General features: G+C 38.3%; 1 protein-coding gene, 1 long non-coding RNA gene and 2 pseudogenes across 5 annotated transcripts in view; 2 read left to right on the top strand and 2 right to left on the bottom strand.

The window, feature by feature from the left end:
* The window catches only part of LOC113650187 (B-cell receptor CD22-like), a 1,781,460-nt gene that overhangs the window by 278,851 nt on the left and 1,490,109 nt on the right, over positions 1-12,500 (top strand). The gene's annotated exons all lie outside the window — the stretch shown is intronic.
* LOC113663456 overlaps positions 1-12,500 on the top strand; it is a 644,552-nt pseudogene that overhangs the window by 114,852 nt on the left and 517,200 nt on the right.
* Positions 1-12,500, bottom strand: part of LOC113650183 — a 410,150-nt pseudogene that overhangs the window by 357,151 nt on the left and 40,499 nt on the right.
* LOC125139597 lies at positions 3,710-4,605 on the bottom strand. Its single transcript, XR_007138625.1, has 3 exons — positions 4,417-4,605; positions 3,987-4,302; positions 3,710-3,902 (listed from the first exon to the last, which is right to left on the bottom strand). It is a non-coding gene; the product is annotated as an uncharacterized LOC125139597 (long non-coding RNA).

Here is a 12,500-nt window from a genome sequence, read left to right as displayed (position 1 = left end):
GATGGTGAGATCTCATGTGTCAGCATTAAAACACTGGAGTTACTGTAATTCTTCTACACACTACATCATAATCACGTCTCAGAAAGGACAAATGTAGTCATTTCTGATTTCTAATTTTAATTCTAATATCTTTCAGTTAATGGAGTTAGACAAACTCACACTCTGGTCTTTTTTACCTGAGAGAAGCTCATCATCCACATGCTCATACCCAGAATGCTGTTCTTCAGAGAGGAGACTTCCTGTTAGAGGAGAGCAGGAGACGTGTTCAGAAGAGCAGACACACATACACACACACACACACACACACACACACACACACTCAAACATACACAAACACTCATACATACCTACATACACACAAACAGAAACACACACACACACACACGAGCGAGCACACACACACACACAGACACACACACACACACACACACACACACACACACACACACACACACACACACACAAACACACACAGAGGAGGGATGCACCTGTCCAGGAAATCAGACACACTAGAGATGTGTGCTTCAGCTCAAACGTCACCCAAATCCGCTGCGTCAAATAAATCATCCGCCCCCAGCTGCCCCCCCCCCCCGCACCATAATGTTCTCTGATTAAGATTTCCGCACCCGATCATCAAATTACAGTTATACTAAATCTTAGTTTTCATCATGACGATATGGTCAATGGATGGTTCTTTAACAGTGCAATCGGTGCAGTTAGAGCGTTCTGAATGTAACACAATGCTGCTGAACAGATGCTGCTTTTAAATTAACATTTATTTATTTATTTATTAATAAAACAAAAGGTTCTTTGGCCAGATCAAGCTACATTTCATTAATAGCATAAACACAGGCTTTACTCCCTTTCAGAATTTAGCTGGAATTTCACGGTCTTTGTGAACTTCACGAACAAGCGAAACACACAAAATTAACACGTATGAAATTCACTCAGCCTGACCAATGACTGGATATCGGCTATTATGCATATTTCCTCTCACACTCATTGAGCTTATTTTTATTTATTTATCATAAAGAAATAAATCACACTGGATTTGGGGGAAAATATTGCTCTAATCACTGAGTTTACATTGAGGTGTGTATTTTGTATGGAGTGATTTGATCATTTTTATCTAGTGAATTTCAGCTAGAAGTTTAAATAGAATACAATAAGTGTGATGTAGAACAGTCCACATATCACTCACCTCTTTGTGTGAAGCTTCTTCTAGCCATGTGTCTCTGGTTGATCTCCTCATAGACTGCCTCAGGCTCAGACTTACGCCTCGTCATAAAGACAACTGGGAGTGGGGAATAATAATAATAATAATAATAATAATAATAATAATTAATCTAAAATAAAATATTAAATATATTTACAGTATGAATGATAATATGATAATGAGATTTTAATTAAAATAATAATAAAATGTGTGAAAGTGTGGTACCTCTCCTGAGCACTCTGTTCTGGTAAAACAGTACCAGCAGAAGCACTAAGGCCAGGAAGAGCAGCGTTCCCAACACATAGAAAACCAGTGGAGGGGAGGATGGAGGTCCAGTTCTTACTGAGGTCAAAAACACAGAAGAGGATCTTGATATGACGCTGTGATCATAAATATTTAGAACTTAATGAACAGTAATAAATTTTGTATTAAACAAATACACACCTGATTTGGTGGTGGTGGTGGTGGTGGTGGTGGTGGTGATGGTGGTGGTGCTGGTGGTGGTGCTGGTGGTGGTGGGTGTAGCAGTGGACACAGTGGATATGTCTGTATTCACAGAAAGAAAAAACACTTTGTCTCACAATAAAAATACACTGTTACTCAATAAGGTTTATGACATGCTGATCAGTGTTTACAGTTCAGGGTCTGAGATTTCAATCAAACATCTAAGATTCTAAATAAAAATTATCAAGTCTTATCACTGAGACAGAAAGCTGAAAAGTTAGCACACCCCTCTGACCTGCTCAGGTGACTCCAGCAGGAGAGCAGTCAGTGTGTTTCTTCAGGGAATGATGACAGTCCCACAGGTGAATCTCATCCCCTCGACACTTCACTCTGTTCAGCCAGAAAGTCCCTTCACCAGAACCAGAACATTGTGGTTAGTCAAAAGATGGTGATTAATGTTAATTTAACATTTATGGAGGGAGGTTCCAGAGACAGAAAAGAGACTGGCTAATGTACTGTATATATATATATATATATATATACTGTATATATATGAAAATCTTATCATTATTTGTTATAAAAACAATGATCTTCTGGGTGAAAAAAGTAACTGTGACTTAAGGGACAGATTTTATTGTCCTTACTTGAGCAGTATTTCTGAAGAGGAATTGACGAGCATGTCCCTTGAGAACGTAGAGATGTTCCATCTTCTACAGTAATAAAACATACAAAACAGACTTTTCTCTCATTCTTATTTTATATTAATAAATATTTGCACAAATTCTACAGCATTGTATAAACTAGTATAGAGAGAGAGAGAGAGAGTCCTCTTACCTGTGCAGTTAATATGAACTTCATTATGATTATCACATCTGTTCTGTCCCCAGGGTGAAGATGGACACTGCAACAGATTAGAGTCGTGTTTCCTACATTTCACATGATCCAGCCAGTTAGGAGCAGATTTTACTCGTGCTTCAGTGTATGACAGACTGCTACGTCTTCCACAGTTCAGCTCTCCACACACCATGTTTGCCGTCTCATCATCCATCTGATTGTGACACACATTACCCCAGGTTCCATTGTAGAACACTTCCAGATTCCCCTCACAGCCCTTCGTGAGTCGGATCTCTTTAAACTCTGGTGAGAGAAGGACGACTTACACTTCATTTGAAAACGTCCTGTTTTATCCACACAGTTAAATATGTGTAAAATTATCTTCATGTAAAAATATATTTAAGATGGATTATATTTATAAACAAGTCCTTACTATCATGTTGAATTTCAGAAACTTTGGACCTCAGTTTTGAAATAAAACATATACATATCTAACAGGTTTATTGTCAGTCATCACACTGCACCTGAGCAGACGACTCCTACGTCCTCATGGTGTCCACATTCACCCTCTTCACACAGCTTATATTTGCAGTTCCACAGGGACGTCTCGTTCCCCTCACACTCCACCTCATTCAGCCATATGGACCCGGTTCCAGGACCAAACCAGACTGGTATGTGGTTACTGAGGGCCTCTCCACACTGCAGCTGTCTGCACACCACCTGAACATCCTCAATACCCCACGAGTCATCACACACAGTCCCCCACGAGCCGCTGTGGAAAACCTCCAGCCTTCCTGCACAGTCTCCACCAGAACCAACCAGCCTGATGGAGCTGTTGGTGGGGTTAAAGATACCTGCGTTGTGGCCAAAAAAACATAAAAATTAGGTGATTAATTTTTATGTAATAAATTAAACAAAACTAATATAATATAAATGTTTGTTCTGTTGCCATGAGCTGTAAAATAAATGTATTTTTAATGAATATGCTAAACAACTACTTTCCTACAGACAGAGATCTGTTTCTTAAACTACATTTTAAACCGTTGGTTTTCTACAGACCTGCTCATTTGTGGGTGTTTACCTGAACAGGTGATGTAGAGCCGTTCCCTGGAGCTGCATTTGACATGTTCAGCTTGTGCACTGCTGCAGTTCCTCAGATGGTCTTCACTACCAGAGCAGCTGAATCCTGTTACACACATGTGTTTGTGTTCAGTGGTGGATGGAGAGGAGCGGTAGTTCAGCACAGAGCCACAGCCCAGCTGTCTGCAGAGCACAGACGCCTCAGACAGACTCCATTAGTCCAGGAGAACTCTCCTCCAGTCCTGCCTGAAATAAATCTCCACCTCCCCCTGACACTCGCTCCCTCCAGACAACCGCACTCGCCCCTCATGAAGTGCCACAGAGGATCCTGAAGCAGAAGAAGCTCATTTAAATATTGTAATGAACTCTGACTTTATTCAGTAACTTGGTGTATGTGACGTTATTATCTCACCATTACAGATGACTCCAGCGTCATGTTTATGAGAGCACGCAGCTCGACTCCATGATGAGACGCCACATTGTGATAGGTGTGTCTCCTTCTCCTGACAATCAAACACATCAGCCCAGATGTGGTCACTTCCCCTCCCCAAACCAGTCCACCTCCACCACAGCCACAGCACTCCCACAACCCAGCTGTGCACACAGAACATCTGCAGCTCTCATATCCCAGCTTACAGCACAAACTGTGCCCCACACACCGCGGTACAGGAGCTCCACTCGACCAGAACAGGAGTCCGGTCCGTTCACCAGCCGAGCCTCTGTGTGACCTGAACAAACAACCGAGAGCTCAGTGAAAGAGGAACATTAACACAGGCACCTTAACTTTTGATTGACAGCTATGTGGTCTCTATTTAAACAGAAGTTACATCATGATACTTAACCAGAACTTATTAATCCCACATCGTTGTCATGGGAACAGGTTGAGTGTTTGAGTGAAGATGATGATGGACAGAAGCTAATCTCAGATTCGTTTCCTCTACACTGAAGCTCCTCTGTCCACATCTGACCCTCCCCTCGTCCAAAAGCAGCTGATCCCAGAAACTTCACAGAAACTGCACCGGTGAGGACCAGCACTGAGTCTCGACATTCTGTGACCTGTGTTTTATTTAATTCAAATATTGCATAACTTTTCAATAAGACAGAAAATCAATAAATTATTACAAAGTAGTTCCTAAAATATTTAATTGTAAATAGAGTCTGATAAAAAAATTATGTATATGTATAATTATAAACATCTTAATAATGTAACTAATTGTTAAGATATTTTTTTTTATAAATTCAGATGTTTACCTGAACAAGTGACTCCAGCATCCATATTATGAATACAGTGATGTCCCCTTTGTGAGCTACAATTGTTCAGAGTCAACTCAGATCCTCTACAGTACACATCATATATTAAGATTTCTCCTGATCCTCGTCCAAACTCAGCCCAATAACTAATCTTTATAGACTCCCCACATTGCAGCTCTCTACATCTTTCATATCCCAGGCAGTACTACACACTGTTCCCCACTGTCCATCATGAAGAACTTCCACTCTCCCAGAACAGTGACTTCCACCATTCACCAACCTCACACTGTCTGAGAGAGAGAGAGAGAGAGAGAGAGAGAGAGAGAGAGAGAGAGAGAGAGAGAGAGAGAGAGAGATGTGTACAGAAGTGTATGGAGACATGGTAACAGCATCATCACACTCTGGTTCTTGGTTCTCTTTGTAAACAATGACATTAAATCCACACTGAAGTTATTTATGATTGTGTTCATCACTAAAATTACAGTTCTGTTACATTATTATCATACCTGTCTGTATAACTGTCTTCTGATCAGCTCTAATGGTGTCATCACTATTCTCAGCTTCATGTCCTACATTAAAACAGAGATATGAACATTAAAGTTACAGAAATTGTGTTCAAGAGTCACAACTATTACAGTGTGACGTAATCAGAATCAGTGACTTCAGTCCTAATAGAACATCAACATGTAAACAGAGAAAATTCCTCATATTCAGATTTGTGTTCTGTAGATTAACTCAGTGTTATTAGTTCTTCTTTTATATCATTATAAAATGACTAAAAATAACACTTTTTAAAACTGATACACTGACACATGAAGGAGAAGATGGAAAGAACTGAAGGAAACTGAACAGGAAACAGTCAGGATTTTACACCAGAGTGCATACACACTGTTCATCTAACTGAACTTTACACCAGTCTGTTAAATGTTTATTTAAGAAATTAAACAGATTTTTTATATATATATACAGTATATATTTCCTCAGACCTATTTTAAATCTTACAATTAAAACCATTTTACCTGAGCAGGTGACTCCAGAATCTTTACCATGATCACATTTACTTTTTCCACACCCACGTGACCCACAGCCCCTTCAGTGTCGACTCTGATCCACTACAGCGCACATAATCCATCCAGATTGGTCCTGATCCTTGTCCAAAGTGAGCTCTATACCGCACATATACAGGCTCCCCACAACGCAGCTCTCTACACACCACTGCTGCTTCTCTCATATCAAAGCTATTACCACACACTGTTCCCCACTGTTCATCATGAAGAACCTCCACTCTCCCAGAACAGCGAGTTCCACCATTCACCAACCTCACACTGTCTGAGAGAGAGAGAGAGTGAGAGAGAGAAAGATTTTCACATACACTCTATCTCTCTCTGAGTCTCTCTATCTCACACACACAGCACACACACACACACTCTCTGTTTCACACACACACACACACACACACACACACACACACACACACACACACACACACACACACACACACACACTCTCTCTCTCTCTCTCTCTCTCTCTCTCTCTCACATACACACACACACACACAAACTCTCACAAAATCTCTCTCTCTCTCTCTCTGTCTGTCTGTCTCTCTCTCTCTCTCTCTCTCTCTCTCTCTCTCACACACACACACACACACACACACTTTCTCACAGACACACACTCACTCACACTCTCTCTCTCTCACACACACGCACACACTCACAGACACACACTTACTCAAAAACACACACACACACTCACACACACATTCTCTCACTCTCATCAACTCTCACACACAGACTCACACACACAGACTCACACACACACACACACACACACACACACACACACACACACACACACACACACACACAATTATGTTAGTTCAGTTGTTTTTTTACTCACACTAAATCATGTCTAAACTCTAAACATTAATCTCTCTCTGATTTTATAAGTGAGGCCTCAGAACAAACCCTGAGGATGATGTGTGTACTCTCATGTACAGCTTTTTATATTCTATAAAGATAAAACTCTTTCACTGTTTATAAAGTTACAATCACTCCAGGAAACTTTCTTCATGTTAACATTAAAACTGGTCCCTACTGTTAAAGTGAGAAGTGTGTTATAATGCTATAATCTAATATTAGCCGAGTTAAACACAGACAGATTAGATCCGATATAAGAGCCGTGTGACATGGTGACGACTAAACGGTTCTATGGCACTAGTCTAGTGCGGTACAACAGAAAGTAATAACAGCAGCACGGTGACGTCTGATGGTGGTGGAGTTCCAATGTGGAGACTAACAGAGTCATGAAACGGAACAACAGAATGGACTTTAGTGCAGCGGTGGAAGAGAGCAGCTAACGGGAGCAGTAAGAGAAACGTGTGCAGCATTCTGCTACTGTCAGCTTCTCAGCACTGGTGTATATAGTGCAGAAGACTCCGGTGTAAAAGAGTGAATGTGTGTGTGCAGTGTGTGAGGCAGAGTTCAGTTCAGGGGCTTTAGTGAAAGACTGATTCAGCACACTGATGGTCCTGGGGTAAAAACTGTTCCTTAGTCTGGAGCTGTGAGCAGAAATGGTCAGGAGTGTAAACAGATGATGACAGGGGTAAGTGAGGTCTTTGTAGATGTTAGTGTGTCTCCGCACACAGCTCCAGGTGTAAATCTCCTCGAAGGATGGAAGCTGAAAATGATTTTCATGTTGATGATTTCTTGTCTGCTTATGTACTAGTGACATACAGTATAGGAGTCAGAATTCAGAGCACACACAGACACACACACACACAAACACACACACACAAACAGGCAGTGAGTATCAGTACACACACAGACAGACAGTGAGTGTCAGTACACACACACAAACACACACACACACATACAAACACAGACAGTGAGTATCAGTACACACATACAAACACAGTATCAGTACACACACACACAAACACAGTATCAGTACACACACACACACACACACACACACACACACACACACAAAGTGAGTATTAGTGTCGTCCCCCCCCCCCCCCCCAGGTGATGGACAATGTAAATTATGTGTAACGTGCAGACAGACATGAGGACTTCCTGGGATATAAAGTGTCCCACCGCTCCACGGTCTGTAAACCTGAGTGACTTGTGATGGTGGTAAGGAGACAACATCCAGACATCCCAGTTCACCAAACACTCTATGACCATGAACCCTCCAGATCTGCTCCTTTACCTGAGAAAAGCTATTCATAAAAATCTAAACTAAACAAATGTGTTTTTATCCTGGACGTTAACACTGAGACTGAGTCTGAGTCTCGAACACTAATTGGAAGTCTGTTGTATAACTGTGGGGCTCTGTGAGAAAAAGCTTTGCCACCAGCTGGAGACTTTTGTACATGAGATACTACCAAATATCCTGCACCCTTTGATCTCTTAGTATTGTGGTGTGTGACCATTAAGTGCTTTATAGGTTAGTAATAGTATTTTATAATCAAAGTGAAACCGATCTAGCAGCACTAAGAGATTTTTTGTAGCTATGAAAAAAGCCATGGCTTTCCTTCCATGCTAATCGAAATACTGATAATTTAGTTTGTGGCCATTTACGTTTTAATTTCCTAGCTGATTGTTTTACAATTTTGTGTGTTGTCATTATACCAAGGTGCATTTTTTTCTCTCTAATTACTTTCCTTTTAAGTGGAACTACAATACTTGTAATACAAACTGGTTTGGTTTGACCCATGTTTCTGTTAAACACAGAACACTAAACTTCTGATCTGTAATAATCTCATTATCCATAAGAGCTTTAGATACAAGAGATCTTATATTTAACAGTTCTAGATTCAGATCAATGGTGCCTAACAGTTTTCATCTCTCTCTCTCTCTCTCTCTCTCTCTCTCTCTCTCTCTCTCTCTCTCTCTCTCTCAACACCAGCTCCATCACCAAGTTAGTACAGCTGCGTCTCTACTGCTTACTAAGACTGAGGAAAGCCCATCTCCCTGACGCCATCCTGACCACGTTCTACAGAGGGACCTTTGAGATCATCCTGAGCAGCTGCATCACTGTCTGGTGTGAGAACTGCACCATCTCGGGTCACAAGACCCTGCAGAAGACAGTGAGAACAGCTGAGAAGATCAGTCACTATGATCTACTTTTATGCTAATAAGTTACTAAAACAAAACTTCTGAGTGTTTATAGTTTTTTGTTTAGCTTGAGAAACAATTCAAACACAGGACGTCCCAAAGACAGGAAGTGACACCAAGTGTCAAACATCACATCAATATCATGCAGTAACGCATGCAGTAACGCAGACCCATGAATGAACAAATCTTCTTCCACCAGCCCTCCATCAAATCTTTGGGATCAACATAGACATTACAGCACTGAAGTACGATTACCCACCCCATAATAAAACAACAGTGGACAAAACAAACAAACAAACACACAAATGATTATAAATGTCTGCATTACAAAACACAACATTATCAGGAACAAGAGAAATTTACTGAGAATCTTTTGAAAGCTGCTGTATAAGAGATAAACCAAGGTGAATATATTGTGGGCCAAGTAGACAGAGCTCTACTTGTGTATATATTCATTTATTAATAATTTAAATTTAATATTACATAACATTTGCTATATCCTAGAATTTTAGTATTTAATTTATAATTAAATGTTTAAATTAATAAAGGCACATTTACTCCAGGCTTCAGGATTATAAACATTAATAATTCTAAATGATTATTTCACAAATTTTTATTAAGAGCATTACAATTTTGTATCCACAAGATGGCAGTAAAGAATTTTCAAACTGATATTGTTGTTTAGTGAAATATTTTAAATCACACGACCTGCTGGGGGCACTGTTAGCATTCTGCTGTATAAAAATAATAATGATAATAATAATAATAATAATAATAATAATAATAATAATAATAATAATGATAATAATGATAATAATAGTTATTATTATCATTATTATCATTATTATTATTATTATTATAGATAAAACTAATATTACAAAGTTACAGTTATGAGTAATTATAGAAGTGTTTTAATGTCTGCTTGTTTAAAATTTCATGAAAGCTGATATGGTCACAACATTTTGCATATTTGTTCTAAATTGTAATAAAAATGGGAAGAGAATAATAGTTTCCAAGAGTGCAAATCAGCTAGATGCACTTTATCTTTGTTTTTATTGTGTGTGTGTGTGTGTGTGTGTGTGTGTGTGTGTGTGTGTGTGTGTGTGTGTGTGTATTTTATTGTGTGTGTGTGTGTGTGTGTGTGTGTGTGTGTGTGTGTGTGTTTTTACAGGGATTTCATTCATGGTTGTGGAGGACAGGTCCACATAAACCATGACAGTAACTGGGTGTCCAGCTAAACACTTTATACCTGTGTGTATTTAAAAAAAATCTGTATTTCTAAGAGTTAGGACAAAGTGTGTGAGTGAGTGAGAGAGAGAGAGAGAGAGAGAGAGAGAGAGAGAGAGAGAGAGAGAGAGAGAGAGAATAGTTATTATGTATTTTTACATTTTTTTTTGTTCTCCTGTTTATAATTTCTTGAAATCAGATATGGTCACATACATTTGTGCTAATAATAAGAGTTAGAAATGTAAAGAAAACGGGAATTTTTTTTATATATAGAGTCCATAGAAACCATGACAGTAACAGGGTGTCCAGCTAAACATTTTATACCTGTGTGTATCTTAGAATCTGAATATCAAAGAGTTAGGAGAGAGAGCAGCCGTGTGTGTGTGTGTGTGTGTGTGTGTGTGTGTGTGTGTGTGTGTGTGTGTGTGTGTGTGTTGGCATGTATTCTTTAAGATGATTTTTTTAAGCAGTATAATTATTGAGGGTTTAGGGTCGAGCACAGGGTGCTGCTGAGATTTGAACTCACATCCTTCTGATCAGTATATAAATATTTACTTATTTTAACTGCCTGAGATGTTCTATAATGTCACTGAGCACAGATTCATCACTACAAGAGTCACTCACTCAAATAACACCATCACATTATATTATAAAATAATGTTTATTTAATCACTTGTTTAAGAAAAAATACATTAAAACAGAAAAAATGTGAATAAAACTAGGCATAATACACAATGTTTACTGAGTATGAAAGGAAAATTGCATTTGCTTGTATATTGTTTATTTAGACAAAGTTCATTAATATAATCATTTATGTTGCAGTCATAACTATTGTCAGAACAGTGCTGTTGTAGAAAATTAATCAACACATTCCTGAATTCATCAAAAGTGTACTATATTTATTGTACTCAGCACTCAATCTGTATTAAATTATATTACTATCATTCATGTGTGAGGAAAACATTCTTTACTGGAGGTGAAGGTGAAGTGTTTAGTCAGCACAAACCAGGACTGTAAAGCCCTCAGAGTGGTGTGTATAGATGAGCACATCTCTAGGTCTGTTCTTTCCTCTCTCAATGACATCTACAACGGACAATGCAGTACCAGAGCTGCTGAAATCATTAAAGACTCCATCCAACCCATTAACTGTCTGTTCAACATCTGTAATCACTTCCATAGCCTGATGACTACTATACAAATCCTTCACAGTCTATTAAGACTCAGTTACTTCACTGATATTCTGCACACTGCACTTTACTACAAGTAACACACCTTACATTTACATTCATGGTACTCAGTGACAACTTAGTGATCCTGGGATTTGAACTCACAAAACTTCCAATCTGACATTCTGCACACTGCACTTTACTTTTAGTTCATGTAACACACCTGCACATGTGGTACATTCAACATTCTTTTTTCATTCCACATTTTTTTTTCGTTTACACATTCTTTACTCTGACTACATGTAACATAATTGCATAATTATTTCTATGCACTTAATATAGGCTGGATTTTAATTTAACTGCAAACTGTATATGTATATAAATGTATATGTGAAATGAAATATTTAATAGTGAAATAAACATAAGTGATTTTGATGGAATAAACTGGTGATAAATGAGGTGTGGTGTGTCAGTGATATTTAAGCTCACTATGACTTATAGCACTAAATGTGTTGTAAAAGCAAAGCTGGAAACATTTGTTAAGTAATAATGGAGGTGATTTAACTCTCCCTAATTTATTTACTAATTAACAAGGTGAGAAAATAAACATGGTTCAGAATGAATTAAATTATTAGAAGTATAACAAAGTCATTTTTTGTGTTTATAAAAGTTGAAATGTAATTTCCTGAGAAAAGGCCTTTGGAGACGTGTCTCAGTCACATGGTCCCTGTCCTTCTGAGATTTCTCCTCCACGTCATCATATTCTGTAAAATAAACACATTGACTTCTTTAAGACATCCTTTATATTGTATTAATACAGTAATTGTTTTGTAACAACTTATAATACATAAACAATGCACTATATAGGATTTCTCTGATATTTAAACCATAAATGAAGAGAATAGAGGACATTTATCACATCAGTTTCTTTAATCTGACTGAACGGTGATTTGTTATAAAAACAGTGATCTGATGTTTATGTTCTGTATCATAGATAATATTTACAGTAGGTCTAATCTAAACTCTTTAATAAATACGTGTTCTATTATATTTGTCCTAAAAACTGATCTGAAAGCTGATATTTATTATATACCATATATAATATAATCACATATAATTTAATCTTTTACTCTGCTGCCTGTGAACTTATGTACATCAGAG

Source organism: Tachysurus fulvidraco, chromosome 19, assembly GCF_022655615.1.
Source record: "Tachysurus fulvidraco isolate hzauxx_2018 chromosome 19, HZAU_PFXX_2.0, whole genome shotgun sequence".
NCBI classification, from domain to species: domain Eukaryota; kingdom Metazoa; phylum Chordata; class Actinopteri; order Siluriformes; family Bagridae; genus Tachysurus; species Tachysurus fulvidraco.
The sequence above is the reverse complement of the archived record's forward strand: the minus strand, read 5'-3'. Positions and strand labels throughout refer to the sequence as shown.